This window comes from Haliotis rubra, unplaced genomic scaffold, assembly GCF_003918875.1.
Source record: "Haliotis rubra isolate DU_JTF1 unplaced genomic scaffold, ASM391887v1 Scf983, whole genome shotgun sequence".
NCBI classification, from domain to species: domain Eukaryota; kingdom Metazoa; phylum Mollusca; class Gastropoda; order Lepetellida; family Haliotidae; genus Haliotis; species Haliotis rubra.
The window spans coordinates 310,244-328,387 of NW_025767727.1; the positions used below are offsets into that span (position 1 = coordinate 310,244).

At 37.9% G+C, this 18,144-nt stretch overlaps 1 protein-coding gene across 1 annotated transcript in view; it reads right to left on the reverse strand.

Moving 5' to 3' along the window:
- Window positions 1-14,250, reverse strand: part of LOC124265544 (tocopherol cyclase, chloroplastic-like) — a 29,131-nt gene extending 14,881 nt beyond the window's left edge. Inside the window, exon 1 of the mRNA XM_046700330.1 lies at window positions 13,956-14,250. The gene's annotated coding sequence lies outside the window, so the exon portion shown is untranslated. The remainder of the gene's footprint in view (window positions 1-13,955) is intronic.
- Window positions 14,251-18,144: the final 3,894 nt, after the last annotated feature.

Below are 18,144 nucleotides of genomic sequence, written 5' to 3' on the forward strand. Positions count from 1 at the left end.
CCATAAAGTACAGACAACATTCTTTAAGCCCGTAATTTTGTTGATAAACCATACCGTTTTGAAGATTACAATGCATCTGTACATCGGGCCAGGATTTCGGACGAGTACAAACGTGACAATGACGATAGATATATCTCCACCCGTTCCAGGAAATATTACCTACTACTAGCAGGTCTTTGGTAGCAACTGTTAGCTGCTACTAGCAGTTACAAGGACAGCTTTTCCGCCCGGATGCATATCTCAGGCGTAGGTTACGTCAGGCGTAAAGCGTTACGCCAGGCTTAGGGACCGTTCATAATTTATGGCTTTTTGTTGTTGCTTTTTTTTGGGGTGGGGTGGGGTGGAATTTGATGATTTTTTGGGGGCACCCATTTTGTTTTGGTGAGGTAGGGGGGTCATCAAATTTGTACACATGTACTGGGGAGTCATCAATTTTGTACACAACACTTGCTTAAAACATATGGGAAGGGGAGGGGGGGCACTTACTTTGTACATAATTTTACGGGGGGTCACTCACATTGTACATGCTTCTCCATAATAATCATCATCACCCCCACCCATCTCCCTCCCCCCCTAGCCATAAATTATGACTGGTCCCTTAGCGTTGCCTTCCTTTTACGCAGCATGCACAACCGAGGCTTAATCACGGTTTAGCTAAGCCTGACGTCACGGCCCTACGGCTGTGCGTAAGCGTGCTATAATTAGATTTCGAAGTTTTGAAATCCTGAGAAATCGCGCCAAAGAACTTCGCGTCATATTCCTTGATTGATCCATGATGGCCGACTCACGTAAGCAACGGAAACCTAACTTCACCGAAGGTGAAATTATTTGTCTGTTAGAAATTTACAATGATAGGAAGAATATTTTGCAATCCCGGCTCACGAACTCGGTGACGAATAGACAAAAACAAGAAGTGAAATACGCAATGCCAATTTAGAAAGTGGTCAAATGTAACATGTTATATTTGGGATTACACTTTCTCAGTAAAGTACAGATTCTAGTACTTTTTTTTGGGTTGAGTTCCATCCGGGATTCGAAACCACACCCTCAGAGTCAGGCACCTAAGCGCCAGCATACAAAGCCAGACGCCTAGACCGCTCAGCCACCGCGGATTCCACAGAAATGGAAGTCGGACAACTGGTAGTCTAGACTGCGGACCTTGTGTACCCCTCTGATAAGCGTTAATTGACACGGCTCCCACGGCCGAAAGCTATAGGTGCCTGACTAAAAAGCATTTATAAGAGATATATTGAGGTTCTTGTAAAGTGTTTCTTTATTTTATTGGTGACACGATGATTGGTATATTGTAACAATGTTTATAGAAGAGTCAAAAAAATGTTTATATACCCTTCAAAAAAAAAGAAACTTGACATAGGAAAACTTTGAATTTTAGGAAAATATTTGACACAAACCAATCCATGCTGAACCCCAGCATGTGGGTGAATGGTTGCCGACAACAAAACGTTTGAAAAAAAGAAACGTTTAACAAAAACGTAAGGTTACACTCATGATCACGTCTGTAGTGAATCGCGAAAACGCACCCTACATAAAATCAGGAATACTCTACAACAGGGATAGGTCACTCGCTTGCTTTCTTTACCATTTGTACTAATTAACGTGTGCCTCGTCATGCTCCAACGCACACAGTGACTTGGTTCGGTCCCAGCGCAACTTCGGCTGCGTTTAACAGTACTTCAGCCAGTGTATTGTATAGGTCGGAATTTTACAATGAATGAATGAATGAATTAAGAGCAAGAATTTTATGTGAATGAATGAAAGAAATTAAGAAAAAGAACAAAAGAAAAAGAACATATGTGAATGAATGAAAGAATAAATGATACACCACGGCCATCCCTCCCCAAACATGTTAAAGAACGCGAAACTATCGGTAGAACACATGTTAACATCAGCTGTCCTTTTTATAAAAAATCTACTTTGAGACATTTTTTTACATTAGTAACTAATTCAGATATCTTATTGCATGTGTGGAATGACATGGGCATTGACAGAATGTTAACTGACACTGTCACAGACCCCCTCAAGAACAGAAAGTTTAGAACTATCACAAAGCCTTGCAAACACCTTTCCAGTTTTGTCAAATACTAAGATCAACAAGAAAGAAAGAAGTTTTAGAACTATAACACTCAAGCATCACAAGCACCAATGGCGTATCAGAACAGATCGGCGATATGTCATATTTTTCACACACCTCAAATACACACTCACAAAAAAACCCCAAAAAACTATCACTATTACTTGCAAAACACTTTCACCTGATGGTATATTCCCCTCATAAAAATTAAAGGTGTATGTGAAAGATGTTTTAGAACAATAACTAGAAACACTCAAACAACGCCCTGTAGTATTTCAATGGCAGATCGGCGATATGTCATATTTTTCACACACCTCAAATACACACTAACATTTTTTTAAATTATAAAACTATTACTATTACTTGCAAACACCTTTCACCTGATGGTATATTCCCCTCATAAAAATTGAAGGTGTATGTGAAAGATGTTTTTGAACACTAACTAGAAACACTCAAACAACGCCCTGTAGTATTTCAATGGCAGATCGGCGATATGTCATATTTTTCACACACCTCAAATACACCCTAACAAATGTTTTTAGTTATAAAAATATCACTATTACTTGCAAACACCTTTCAACAAAAGGTATATTTCCCTTCTAAAAATTAAACGAATATGTGAAAGAAGTTTTTAGCGATATAAGTTAGTCTTTCTTCGCTGTGTACTGAGAATTGAAGCCAGTGAGCTACAACATGCCCACTTGAAACTTTACTACAAAGCTACTGTACTTATACTGACACTAATAACAAGTATTTGACTTAAAATGAAGTGACAGAATAGGTAACTTATCTTCTACATGTAGGTTTTCAGTTGTCACAACACTCAGCGTATGTAATCAGCTGTTGAAAATAAACCGGGCTCAATCTTAAAAACTACGCTGCCGCCATATTGGCTGCACTGGTCACGTGACGAGCCGAGGCATAGCTTAGGAGCTTTCCGAGGAGTGACCACTCCCTTTATAGAGTCTCCCTGATAAAATGCACGAGCATCGTGAAATTGTGTATCACTCTGAGCGAGAATGGTGATGTCAGACCACTCTATTTAATCACCATTCTCGCTAACAGAACAGAACAGAACAGAACATTTTACTCTCTAAAAACCCATCCACGGTGGTACATGAGAATATAATGATATACAATTTAACATAAATATACAATCAAGATGGCGGATAATAGAATACTTCGATAGAGTATTATTATCACAATTCGTTTACAATTTCAGGGCATTTGACAAGGCATTTAAAAATTATCTAGGTTTTTCAAATGCTTTGTTTTCTTTATTGAAAATAGCCGTTTAAGTTTGAACAGATTAGGCCATTCGTAGTAATAATTTGGAATATACATTATCCGCTGTTGGAGAAGAGCTTCGCATTTAAAAAGGTAATGGAATTCGTCCCCAACAGACGGAGAATCGCAAAGTTTACAGAGTCTATTTTCTCTAAGAATGTTGTACCGGCGTCCTGTTTCTATCGGTAAATAGGGATTTGATAACTTAAATCTAAGAATTGGATTATGTATAGATTTGGGAAAGAAGAGGTAGTTTTCAAAGCATAGATTGTCTTTAACATTTTGGTAAAATTTTCCTTTCGGACTAAACGCTAGTTCACATCGCTATTGTTGTAAATATTGATCTTTGAGTATTGAGTATCTACTTTTGAAACCAAAAATTCTGATGAACATAGGAACGGGTAATCATGCATTCTGATGAACATAGGAACGGGTAATCATACATTCTGATGAACATAGGAACGGGTAATCATACATCTGATGAACATAGGAACGGGTAATCATACATTCTGATGAACATAGAACGGGTAATCATACATTCTGATGAACATAGGAACGGGTAATCATACATTCTGATGAACATACGAACGAGTAATCATACATTTCTGATGAACATAGGAACGGGTAATCATACATTCTGATGAACATAGGAACGGGTAATCATGCATTCTGATGAACATAGGAACGGGTAATCATACATTCTGATGAACATAGGAACGGGTAATCATACATCTGATGAACATAGGAACGGGTAATCATACATTCTGATGAACATAGAACGGGTAATCATACATTCTGATGAACATAGGAACGGGTAATCATACATTCTGATGAACATACGAACGAGTAATCATACATTTCTGATGAACATAGGAACGGGTAATCATATATTCTGATGAACATAGCAACGGGTAATCATACATTTCTGATGAACATAGGAACGGGTAATCATACATTCTGATGAACATAGGAACGGGTAATCATACATTCTGATAAACATAGGAACGGGTAATCACACATTCTGATAAACATAGGAACGGGTAATCATACATTTCTGATGAACATAGGAACGTGTAATAATATATTTCTGATGAACATAGGAACGGGTAATCATACATTCTGCTGAACATAGGAACGGGTAATCATACATTCTGATGAACATAGGAACGAGTAATCATACATTTCTGATGAACATAGGAACGGGTAATCATACATTTCTGATGAACATAGGAACGGGTACTCATACATTCTGATAAACATAGGAACGGGTAATCATACATTCTGATGAACATAGGAACGGGTAATCATACATTCTGATGAACATAGGAACGGGTAATCATACATTCTGATGAACATAGGAACGGGTAATCATACATTCTGATGAACATAGGAACGGGTACTCATACATTCTGATGAACATAGGAACGAGTAATCATACATTTCTGATGAACATAGGAACGGGTAATCATACATTCTGATGAACATAGGAACGGGTAATCATACATTTCTGATGAACATAGGAACGGGTAATCATACATTGTGATGAACATAGGAACGGGTAATCATACATCTGATGAACATAGGAACCGGTAATCATACATCTGATGAACATAGGAACGGGTAATCATACATTCTGATGAAAATAGGAACGAGTAATCATCCATTTCTGATGAACATAGGAACGGGTAATCATACATTTCTGATGAACATAGGAACGGGTACTCATACATTCTGATAAACATAGGAACGGGTAATCATACATTCTGATGAACATAGGAACGGGTAATCATACATTCTGATGAACATAGGAACGGGTAATCATACATTCTGATGAATATAGGAACGGGTAATCATACATTCTGATGAACATAGGAACGGGTAATCATACATTCTGATGAACATAGGAACGAGTAATCATACATTTCTGATGAACATAGGAACGGGTAATCATACATTCTGATGAACATAGAACGGGTAATCATACATTTCTGATGAACATAGGAACGGGTAATCATACATTTCTGATGAACATAGGAACGGGTAATCATACATTCTGATGAACACAGGAACAGGTAATCATACATTTCTGAGAGTCCACAATTATCTAAGATCTGTTTGACAAATTTAAACCATTTCAATTAGGTGAAGTGTTTGGAGAAGAAGATATAATGAAATTGAATAAAAGGGTCGATAATTTTGTTTTAAAGTGTTTGTAGCTAGTTTATGCCAGAATGATATTATTTTTTTATATATCTTAATATATAGCGGATACCTTCCTAATTCCCCATAAAGCATGACATTGGGAGTTGAGTTTCGAAGACCACAAGCATATTTTAGAAATTTTAAGTGAGTTTTCTCTATTATCGATAGACATTCAAAACCCCATATTTCTGAATCATATATGAGTATAGGGACTATCATAGTATCGAAAGCTGATATCAGACAGGTGAATTCAAATTGCGAGCTTTTTTTCAACAGCGAAAACATTGCTTTAGTTGCATTTTCCACTTAACTTTTAATTGCTGTTACAAACCTCCCATTTCGATGGAGCTTGATACCAAGATACACAGGACCAAAAGTCGGATAGTAAACCATTGAAATAAACGTAAATACAGTAGGAAATACATGCCATGACCGGATTTACGTATGTTTTCAGATATTTCCTAAGTTCGGGCATATATTTCATATGAATCTATACCTTTGAAACATATGCTCATCGTACATTTTCGTATGCACAAGCACCTCGTTCATGTATGCCCTGACCGGATTGTCAATGATTTCCAAACATGACTTGCAAAACAGATACCCCGGTAAATACATGATCATACAGTATTATCAATGCATTCCTTTGAATTTCAGTGGGTGCTGAAATGTCCGATTTCGTTCTAAGTTTACTCGGGTTGGAAACATGTGAATTTACTTAGGTGGGGAAACACACGTAAATTTTCAAATTTGCAAATATTTACACACCTTAGATATTTATGTATCATACCGGATTCCATGGGTATGTATATGAACGGTTCATACACCTTCATGTTACCTGTGCTCAAGCAAGATGATCATATGTTTCAATCATGTGAATTACTTGGTTCATGTAATTTCATTTTCACACATTTTAGTACGTTTGAAATCAACGTTCACATGACCTCAATATTCTTATCACCAAAAGAGCCTGACAAAGAAAGCAGTATTACGCAAGCTAACACGCCTTATTAACTTGCACTCGCTCTTGCTACCAGTATCAGTTACGCCTTGTCTGTGGTGTTGGCAAATCTTGTGAGGTGCATGTTTCGAGGGATTAAAAGGTTCAGTGGTGAACAAAGAGCGATGCGTTGCCCCTTTGTCCTCGCAAGTGTCCCTAGCTGTCCCAATAGAATAGCACTTTGTCTCTCTTGGATCACAGCCAAATACACCACACGTACCAACTCGTAATTTCTTAAGTCTGTTCAGCTCGCGCATCACTACTGAAACGTTGTTTTGACAGTACATAATTGGAATATTATTGCACTGCATGTGACCTTCCTTAATAGTCTCACAGTGCCTGAACAATGTTATTTCTCCATTCGCTCAGCCTTTACTGTATTACTGTAAAGTTGCCCACATTTCTTTCACTAACGCAAAAGTATACGATAACAAACAATGCCATATCAAATTATATATTCTGGGAGACAGGAAATGAAAAATTGTTTTTATCGTGTAGCGATTATGACCGGATAGCACAGGCGGGTGCGTTCTCTGAGTATATCAGAGGTATGTTGGATCTCCGTGCCTTTTGTGAATATTGTCCTGTTTAAATTGACGATCCATAGCTCAGATTGCAAGTAAATATCACGTAAGTAATTGTGATGTCGCATTGCTGTAAATTTCCCTGTCGGAGAAATCATTCTCACAAGATATATATTCCCTTGTTTGGAGAATGTCTATGGCTATTACGCCTAAGTGTTGCTAAACATCTTGTAGGCCTTTAGTCTGACACTGACGCAGACCTCGCATGTTCAAATTCAGATCTGACAGGGGCTGAAAATATCATTCCGACATGAATACAATATCTCAGTGTTTTCCTAAGTAAGTGGAGTGCTTTCTTCAACATTGGAAATAACTGTATCGTTGTCCTTCTTATATTCCCCCGAACGGAAGCTCTACCCATTTAGGGTACAATGTGTAAGTTACAGAATTGTAGGGAATAGTCTTAAGACTTTTCTACTTTGACCAGGATTCTTCGAACTTGTAACAGTCGTTTGAGAAGATCAAAAGAGAAAAGGGTAGTGCGCGATGTATCTGACGGACGTATATGGAGAATGTTCGAAGAACGTTATAATACAATAATAGAAATAACGGTTATGTTTAAAACGTACCCTCAATCTGATAGCCAGAGGGATTATTGTGAAAGATCGCAGTATGTATCATCATAAACGGGACAAGATAAAAGTACATGTCATTCATCCCCACATTATATCCCTTTTATAGACACGGGACATCGTTGTCACAGGTAGGGCAAACACTTTCTTCTAAAGGTATCTGCCGGTTTCACGCTACATACATGTGTTCAGATTATCGAGAAAACTAGCGACGCAAGTTCTCCTCCATCACGCCAGAGACCATATAATCTATCATATGGCCTTTGATCACACATATAATTGTACAGATACTATACCCAGTGTTTATTGATAGCGATGAAGCAACTTATCAAAATTCACGGCCGACAGTAACATCTGCATTACTGTCTTACATAAGGTGAAATATCACAGGGTTGTCATGGTAACGATAATTTGGCATACTATTTATTGTGTTATTCTTTAATCTACGATTAGAATTTAAATCAGTTTTGACGTGAGCATGTTAAGAAAAGAGAAGCTGTAAAACGAAATGTATTGTGATCAAACCTATAGGCCTTTGTAAAAGCGAGTTTCAAGCCACCTACATAAAAAATCCTGTTTTCATGATAAATATCTGCTAATCCTTGGCACGATTCCGACCATATCATGGGCATGTGTTTGTGAATCATAATCTAACAGTGATGTTACAAGGCGTCCATGCCGCGTCAACAACACATGCAAACAGGGGCGTAGCTTCCATTATAAAAAACAGATTACACATGATCTTTGCTGAAAAATAATTTTTCTTCTAATTCTTGCCAAAAATACCTACAAACACGTTCCATTTAAAAAGTGGAAATCCCTCTATGAATCATTTTGACTGCAGTATTCTTTGATCAAAGCATTACCATGTACAGTAAACAGGTTATTCTTCATGTCATAACTTTTAGTGATGATTGTTTTTCCATCGATATGTATGAGGATATTTTGTTACAGTCATGGTTATATGTGAATCATCACTGAAATGCAGTTGATTATTTTTCATTTGTATATCATTTATTTTAGAAAAAAAACACACCAAATACTCGATGTATGGTATTGTATCAATTCAGCAGACATGTGTAAACTATGTCCAAACATATTTGTATATGAGGAAATCACATTTCAATTTCCATGGTGGTAAGACTTCCGTCCGTATCCCCCCTAAATTTCAACGATGAGGAAAACTTTCTTTGAGTGGCATTTTTAGAAGTAGAATATGTCTTTCAGCATGTTCAGATACAATTAGCAAAACACGTTAAAACTCATCCTTATCAGATGAGGAATATATATTCAGGTGATATGATTTGACTAGAATGAAATTTAAGGGGGGATGCAGGCGAAAGTCTTTCCACAATATTTTGAAGGTATTGAAATCATCAAACGTCAAACGATAACTCTTCAGGTCTCATAAAAAAATGAAAGTTAGGCAAGCCCTCAATACCACCTAAATGTAAGGCTTTGCAGCCCATAGGGCTTACACGAAAGAAATGGCTTGCTACGCGCCTGCCAAACGCACGAGAATTGCAATACGGGCCTCTAACCACCGAAGCAAATATATCGAAGCCCACGCAAGTCTACAAAATGTGGCAAGTCTAGATTTCCACAGCTTCAGGAAAAAGTCTCAGGGCTCCTTTTCATTAAAATATATATTTTTTTTACTATGAACTTTTTTTTCTGTAAAATATGTTCATATCAGAGTCTAGTTGTTAATCTAGTTCTGACGGGTAGAAGACAAAAGACAAAATGGATACTAGTGCTGTTACATTTCTTAAATTATATATAAACATTCGTCCTTGTCTCGGGATAAATGTATATTTTCCACCAAATGTACATTCGGAGGATATCGAAATCTAGGTTAAGCTATTTCAATCATATTTACAATTAAAAGACCCAAACAATGGTTTGTTGTCCAAATGTTTGGTTTTCCATATCTTGTCCCAGTCTGTATCACAGTCACAGAACGATATTTTTTCCCCTTCCGTCTCTAGGAAAACTCACTGCAGGGTTTCGGGTTATAGAGTGCAATACCAAACACCAACAGCTGGCGGGACCAACATCTCCAGTAACATTTACATCTGCCAACGCTTAATTCGCAAGTGGCGAGGCAATAAGCTAATGAGGCTAAGGGTACTGTACCATGTTTGTGAAATATCTATAATGCCTTATATGAAGTCTATCATCTAAGCAAGTCTAGCTATGTATGGCGTTAAGTCACTGCTTGAAGAAAGGCTCCTTTAGAGTGAGTGAGTGAGTTTAGTTTTACGCCGCACTCAGCAATATTCCAGCTATATGGCGGCGGTCTGTAAATAATCGAGTCTGGACCAGACAATCCAGTGATGAACAGCATGAGCATCGATCTGCGCAATTGGGAACCGATGACATGTGTCAACCAAGTCAGCGAAACTGACCACCCGATCCCGTTAGTCGCCTCTTACGACAAGATGGCTCCTTTAGAAGTTTATTTGGTAGATATTAGTATTTCCATCATATTGGAAAATACATAGACTAACGCTTAGTCTCTGAATATATATAATTTTGATAGTAACAAACAAACCCATTTAAAATGAAAAGGCGCCCCAGGGAGACCCGAGATTCAGTCCGGCCAGCCATGGTAGTTGTTTACTTTGTAACCCGACCCCCAAAGTGAGTTAGGTTTCTTGCAGATGTTAACAGACCCTGGACCTGAGGAGATCCAGACTTGCTTCATTTAAGGCTTTAGCATTGCAGAGAGGGCTTGCCAGTTGGGAAAATAATGTGGTTCAGTGGCTGTGAGACAGACTAAGCAGTAAGGAAAATAATGTGGTTCAGGGACTGTGAGACAGACTAAGCTTTAAGGAAAATAATGTGGTTCAGGGACTGTGAGACAGACTAGAAAATGCATGGCAACCTACACTTCATTGTGACTATGATTTAGGCCCCATTTTAAAACACAAGTGTTATTTCCTTTGCGTTAACTGACAGGCTTTCGGTGTCAAATTATTTGGAACTCCGGCCAAAGGTGATGTTAAGCTGTCTGGAAGTAATGCTTTGTTTGCACATAATGATAAGTGATTGTTGTACATATGATGTTTTTGAAGGATAATCTCAGCCGACTAATACTTTGCACGTGTTTCCCCCCACTCTTTCCATACCCGTAAAAGTTAATTTTCCATATATATGTCTGTAAGAAAATACTGTAAAGTAATGGGATGGCTGAATTTGGCCACCTGAGGTAGTGACCACAGCACTCTGGTTATACTGCATTGAGAGAGGACAGAGCTTGGCAAGATACCAATAAATATGCTTGTCTTTTAAACCTTTATCTGATGTTTGTGGAATGTGATTATATAACTGAAGATGCATCCTGCACCTGTAGCCCCAATATAGATGTTGTTAGTCTGTGAATCTTCCAAATTACTTCGTCTCTTTTTTTCAATTGAAATTAAGATCTTTGCCTTTTATCAAAATAATTTATTTTCAGTCTTAATGTGCCTATGTCGTGAATCAAACACCGGTTTTTGACCTAACAGGCGAACGCTTTAACCACGAGCGTACCCCATCATTCCTTGATACTGTTAAAGAATAAACATTGGTACATTTATTATACATTCAAGATTGAACCCTGTTTTGTCACCATATATCCTTCAGTTTTTATGTTAGTACTTGATCTGCACACTGATAATTTGAAAGAGGAATATAAATAATGATTGTTTGCGGTCTTTATCCAATTTAGTTTTCCATTTATCTAGTAAGTTTTAGTTTCTATTTCCTCTAAATTCTGTACAAAGGTACTTTTAACAGTTTCACCCAATAACAGTAAAGCATACAGATAATACGTTTCGGTGATTTGATAGATTAATAAGTACATATTACATTCCATGATAATGAGATAACAAAATGATTAACATAATTATATAATGTATAACAAATTAGACAACAAAAAGCAAAAGCAAAAGAGAAAACGCATGAGCAACATAAATGCTGTCAGGTAGTGAGCTTTCAATAATTATCGAAACTGCTTAGTTATGAGCTAATTGCAATCACTACAACTTTCTATAGTCTACCCAAGGGATGGAAACAAAATAGGTCTACAGTATATTGCGTCGGGTAACTGAAATTTGAGAAAACGTCCGTATGGGATAATATCTGTATTCCGAATCAAAAAAGAGGTCATACCAAGTATGTTCATGTCCACACATTTACAACAGTAATTTACACCGGGAATCATTAATACATTGTAATCATATTTTATGAAAGTATAGATAATGAAATTTGTTCAGTTATGATCAGTCGGATAACTCATACAAGTGAGCACTAAAATTAGGGACCTACCGGTTCATGTCTGTGTGAACACATCTGTCTGTGTTTTATTGTAATTAGCAGTGTCTCCTTGTATAGCATATATAAGAAGTGTACCTAAGGTCAGTTATTTAAACTGTTATGTAATTTCCATTACAAAAAAGTATAAACGATATTACCTACAGGTCAGAAAGACCTATCAGTACCCCAACACCGACCCACCGCCACCACCCCACCCTAGGCCTACCCCATGCCACACCCTCTCCTTCGCACACACACACACACACACACACACACACACACACACACTCCCTAACATACATATCGCTCTGGGTGCCGTTGTACAAAACAACCTTAGCGCTAAGGTTACCCTAAGTCTGTGTTAAGGTATGGGAGTTACGGTCAGCGCTAAGATCGCTTTGTACAACGGCACCCAGGCTGGCCCATAGACCCGATATTTGAACCTTTTAAACAGATATCATGTGTATGTTAAGAAAGACGCGCACGTTATTAGTGGTGCTCAGTCATGGGTATCACTTCACCATGTGTTTCTAATTATCTCAGTACATTATGGCGTGGTCGGATGCGCTAACGAACCCGATGTGACGGTTATATTACAGAACCATTGAAATACATGTTAAAGTAGTGCTAATCTGGTAACACTATATTTACCCATTACCAACCATTTACGCATGTACTAAATATTTGACAAACCTAACCCTGGTCATATCAGATTTCAAGGGTATTGAAATGCATGTCCTACAATCACAGCATTTACATATGATACACATGTTAGGAAACACATGAAAACAATGGCCAGATTTACACACCTGTGAAATACATGTAAATGCAGAGTTGAATGTTCGTTTATTTTTAAACACCCCTTTAAACGTGTGTAAATCTGACGGCCAGATGATACGTAGATTTCAAAGGTTGTTCATATGGCCGCCAGATGAAACGAGTATTTCCTGACGTAAGTAAATTTGGGTAATGCAGTCATTTTGTGTGGTGACAGTTAATTATACAGGATTAAAGACACAGTTAAATACAGGGTTAGACTCGTTGGAATAGAGTTTTGTTATATACTGTAATGATAATGTGAAACGACGTTGGTTAAGGGATGGCTCATCAGCCTCAACATAGAGACTATCAATAGGAGAGGTTCTAAAGGACCCAAGACAAAGTCATAGGACTTGGCGGTGGACAGAATCAAGTAGTTTTAGGTTGCTTTTACAGGTTCCACCATATACGATGGAGCCATAATCAAGCTTCGAGCGGACAAGTGATCTGTATAGGTGTAGGAGAGTAGCTTGATCCCCTCCCCAATTTGAGTTAGAAACATCTTTCAGTAAATCGAGTGCCTTCAGGCATTTAGTTTTTAGGCATTTGATATGCGGCAAAAAAGTTAAAGTGGAGTGGAAAATTAGACCCAAGAATTTGGCCTCCTTGACAACTTTGATGGGAGTGCCATTTAAAGATAGTTCTGGGTCACCTAATTTGGAAGCTGGGTTTCAAAGTTTGAAGAGAAAAGAGATACGAATTTGAATATTAATGGATTAAATTTAAAGATAAGAAGATGTTTATTCAAAGTGACGAAACACAGACAACAGAGAATTGATTTTGGCTGAAGAGAATGATTTAAACAAATCTCTCTCTCTCTCCCCTCTTCTTCTTATTAAGGGTATAATCATATTCCCAAACACGGGCCTGGAGCTTGATTATGATATAAACAGTACTTTTCTTTCCGGTCTAATTTACGAGGAGAAGCACACAACGTGTATTTCTGCATGTATAACAAGGCAAACAGTTATCATTCTCTTCGTTTACCTGCATTCTTTGAAGGATATGAAGCAGTGCATAATTTGTGAGGGGTCATCTTTAACGCAAGACAACGTACTAATGGTGGAAATGCAATGGCTAGTGCAGAAGACACACAGTACCTCACGTCCGACTGACGATTCCAGCCAGTGTCATCCGATTACGTCACAGATGAGTCCCCACAACTGATAATCACACGTGATATAGATGGATATGTTCGGATTCTCGTATATCAGATGATGTGTCTGTCCCCAGCCTGAGGGTGGTGCATACAGCGTGAAGCAGGTATACTAAGGTTACTGCTACCACTGCGTAGAGGCCGCCTACTTGTACAACCAGGATCTTATTTTCGCTTTCTTCTTCCTGGTCACATGAGACGTATGTAGGTCAATGCGTCACCCGGCATTGTGTCGTGTATTGACAGCAGCCACCACCGAGGGATGGTAACCGGATACCCATGTATAGTAAACATCCTGACAAGCAACAGGACCAAAAGCCGGATAGTAAACCACTGAAATAATGGTAAATACAGTAGGAAATACATGCCATGACCGGATTTACGTATGTTTTCGTTACGGAATTGTGTAAGTTACGGAATTGTAGGGAATAGTCTTAAGACTTTTCTACTTTGACCAGGATTCTTCGAACTTGTAACAGTCGTTTGAGAAGATAAAAAGAGAAAAGGGTAGTGCACAATGTATCTAACGGGCGTATTTGGAGAACGTTCGAAGAACTTTGTAAATACAATAATAGAAATACCGGTTATGTTTAAAACGTACCCTCAATCTGATAGCCAGAGGGATTATTGTGAACGATCGCAGTATGTATCATCATAAACGGGACAAGATAAAAGTACATGTCATTCATCCCCACATTATATCCCTTTTATAGACACGGGACATCGTTGTCACAGGTAGGGCAAACACTTTCTTCTAAAGTGTCTGCCGGTTTCACGCTACATACTTGTGTCCAGATTATCGAGAAAACTAGTGACGCAAGTTCTCATCCATCACACCAGAGACCACATAATCTATCAAATGGCCTTTGATCACACATATAATTGTTTATTACCCACGTGGTCAACGTATGGGTAGTTGCATACTAATCTCGTACGTCACACGAGTGTCGTATCGAGTTGACCTGTGTCGTAACGACTTGACCTGAGATTCTAACGATTTGATTGGATAACCGATGACCTCTCAATTAGGTCACATTCTGACGTAACTATTTTTTCATTCATAACAAACACGTGAATTCATTCATTCTACAACTTAAATGCATTGTGGGAATGTAAACATCGCGAACGTTGCCGTGTCGCTGTTTAATTGTGAGTCGAACTGAGACATTATATCCGTCGAAAAACGTAAACGCAATGTTTCCACCAGTGATGTTAGCCGAATGTAGCAACTGCAAACCAAGAAACGGGGTGCTACGGAGTAGTTTACTGTGGGAGGCTGTACGAGGCGATGACAACTGACATGAATCGTAACGTCGGTTACCAAGGCAGTAACGTCATTACAGTGTGGCGTCATGCAAATATTGTACTACAGTACAAAACTCTTCCGCAACCTCTTTATGAAACCGGTTTCGGTTTGAAACCAAAATATTAACAAAAATACTCTATTTTGTCAATTTAATGCATGTAAGACGTGGGTAATAAATAAAATACCACACTCGGTCTCATTACATACGAATTATACGAAACTCGTGACCTTCCTATGTTATCTGACCTTGCTTTCCCTCGGTCAGATACCATAGGAAGGACACTCGTTTCGTATAATTCGTATGTAATGAGACCTCGTGTAGTATTCTGTATATAGATACCCAGTGTTTATTGATAGCGATGAAGCAACTTATCAAATTTTACGGCCGACAGTATCATCTGCATTACTGTCTTACATAAGGTGAAATATCACAGGGTTGTTATGGTAACGATAATTTGGCATACTATTTATTGTGTTATTCTTTAATCTGCGATTAGAATTTAAATCAGTTTTGACGTGAGCATGTTAAGAAAAGAGAAGCTGTAAAACGAAATGTATTGTGATCGAACCTATAGGCCTTTGTAAAAGCGAGGATCAAGCCACCTACATACAAACCTTTTTTCGTGATAAATATCTGCTAATCCTTGGCACAATTCCGACCATATGATGGGCATGTGTTTGTGAATCATAATCAAATAGTGATGTTACAAGGCGTCCATGCCGCGTCAACAACACATGCAAACAGGGGCGTAGCTTCCATTATAAAAAACAGCTCGAGCTTACACATGATCTTTGCAAAAAAATATTTTTTCTTCTAATTCTTGCCAAAAATACCTACAAACACGTTCCATTTAAAAAGTGGAAATACCTCTATGAATTATACTGACTGATAATTGAAGATGCTTCCTGCACCTGTAGCCCCGATATAGACGTTGTTAGTCTGTGAATCTTCCAAATTACTTCGTCTCTTTTTTTCAATTGAAATTAAGATCTTTGCCTTTTATCAAAATAATTTATTTTCAGTCTTAATGTGCCTATGTCGGAAATCAACCACCGGTTTTTGACCTGACAGGCGAACGCTTTAACCACGAGCGTACCCCATCATTCCTTGATACTGTTAAAGAATATACATTGGTACATTTATTATACATTCAAGATTGAACCCTGTTTTGTCACCATATATCCTTCAGTTTTTATGTTAGTGACATGATCTGCACACTGATAATCTAAAAAGTGGAATATAAATAATGTTTGTTTGCGATCTTTATCCAATTTAGTTTTCCATTTATCTAGTAATTTCCAGTTTCTATTTCCTCTAAATTCTGTACGAAGGTACTTTTAACAGTTTCACCCAATAACAGTAAAGCATACAGATAAAACGTTTCGGTACTTTGATAGATTAATAAGTACACATTATATTCCATGATATTAAGATACCAAAATGATTAACATAATTATATAATGTATAACAAATTAGACAGCAATCAGCAAAAGCAAGAAAGAAAACGCATGAGCAACATAATGCTGTCAGGTAGTAAGCTTTCAATAATTATCGAAACTGCTTAGTTATGAGCTAATTGCAATCACTACAATTTTCTATATTCTACCCAAGGGATGGAAACAAAATAGGTCTATTATGAAAATTATAAGCTAATTGCAATCACTACAATTTTCTTTAGTCTACCCAAGAGGTGGAAACAAAATATGTCTACAGTATATTCCGTCGGGTAACTGAAGTTTTAGAAAACGTCCGTACGGAATAATACCTGTATTCCGAATCAAAAAGAGGTCATACCAAGTATGTTCATGTTCACACATTTACAACAGTAATTTACACCGGGAATCATTAATACATTGTAATCATATGTTATGAAAGTATAGATAATGAAATTTGTTCAGTTATGATCAGTCGGATAACTCACACAAGTGAGCACTAAAATTAGGGACCTACCGGTTCATGTCTGTGTGAACACATCTGTCTGTGTTTTATTGTAATTAGCAGTGTCTCCTTGTATAGCATATATAAGAAGTGTACCTAAGATCCGTTATTTAAACTGTTATGTAATTTCCATTACAAAAAGTATAAACGATATTACCTACTGGTCAGAAAGACTTATCAGTACCCCAACACCGACCCACCGCCACCACCCCACCCTAGGCCTACCCCATGCCACACCCTCTCCCTCGCACACACACACACACTCCCTAACATACATATCGCTCTTGCCCATAGACCCGATATTTGAACCTTTTAAACAGACACCATGTGTATGTCAAGAAAGACACGCACGTTATTAGTGGTGCTCAGTTATGGGTATCACTTCACCATGTGTTTCTAATTATCTCAGCACATTATGGCATGGTCGGACGCGCTAACGAACCCTATGTGACAGTTACATTACAGAACCATTGAAATACATGTTAAAGTAGTGCTAATCTGGTAACACTATATTTACCCATTTCCAACCATTTACGCATGTACTAAATATTTGACAAACCTAACCCTGGTCATACGAGATTTCAAGGGTATTGAAATGCATGTCCTACAATCACAGCATTTACATATGTTACACATGTTAGGAAACACATGGAAACAATGGCCAGATTTACACACCTGTGAAATACATGTAAATGCAGAGTTGAATGTTCGTTTATTTTAACACCCCTTTAAACGTGTGTAAATCTGACGGCCAGATGATACGTAGATTTCAAAGGTTGTTCATATGGCCGCCAGATGAAACGAGTATTTCCTGACGTTAGTAAATTTGGCTAATACAGTCATTTTGTGTGGTGATAGGTATAGCTATCAGCAATTTCAATGCGCTTG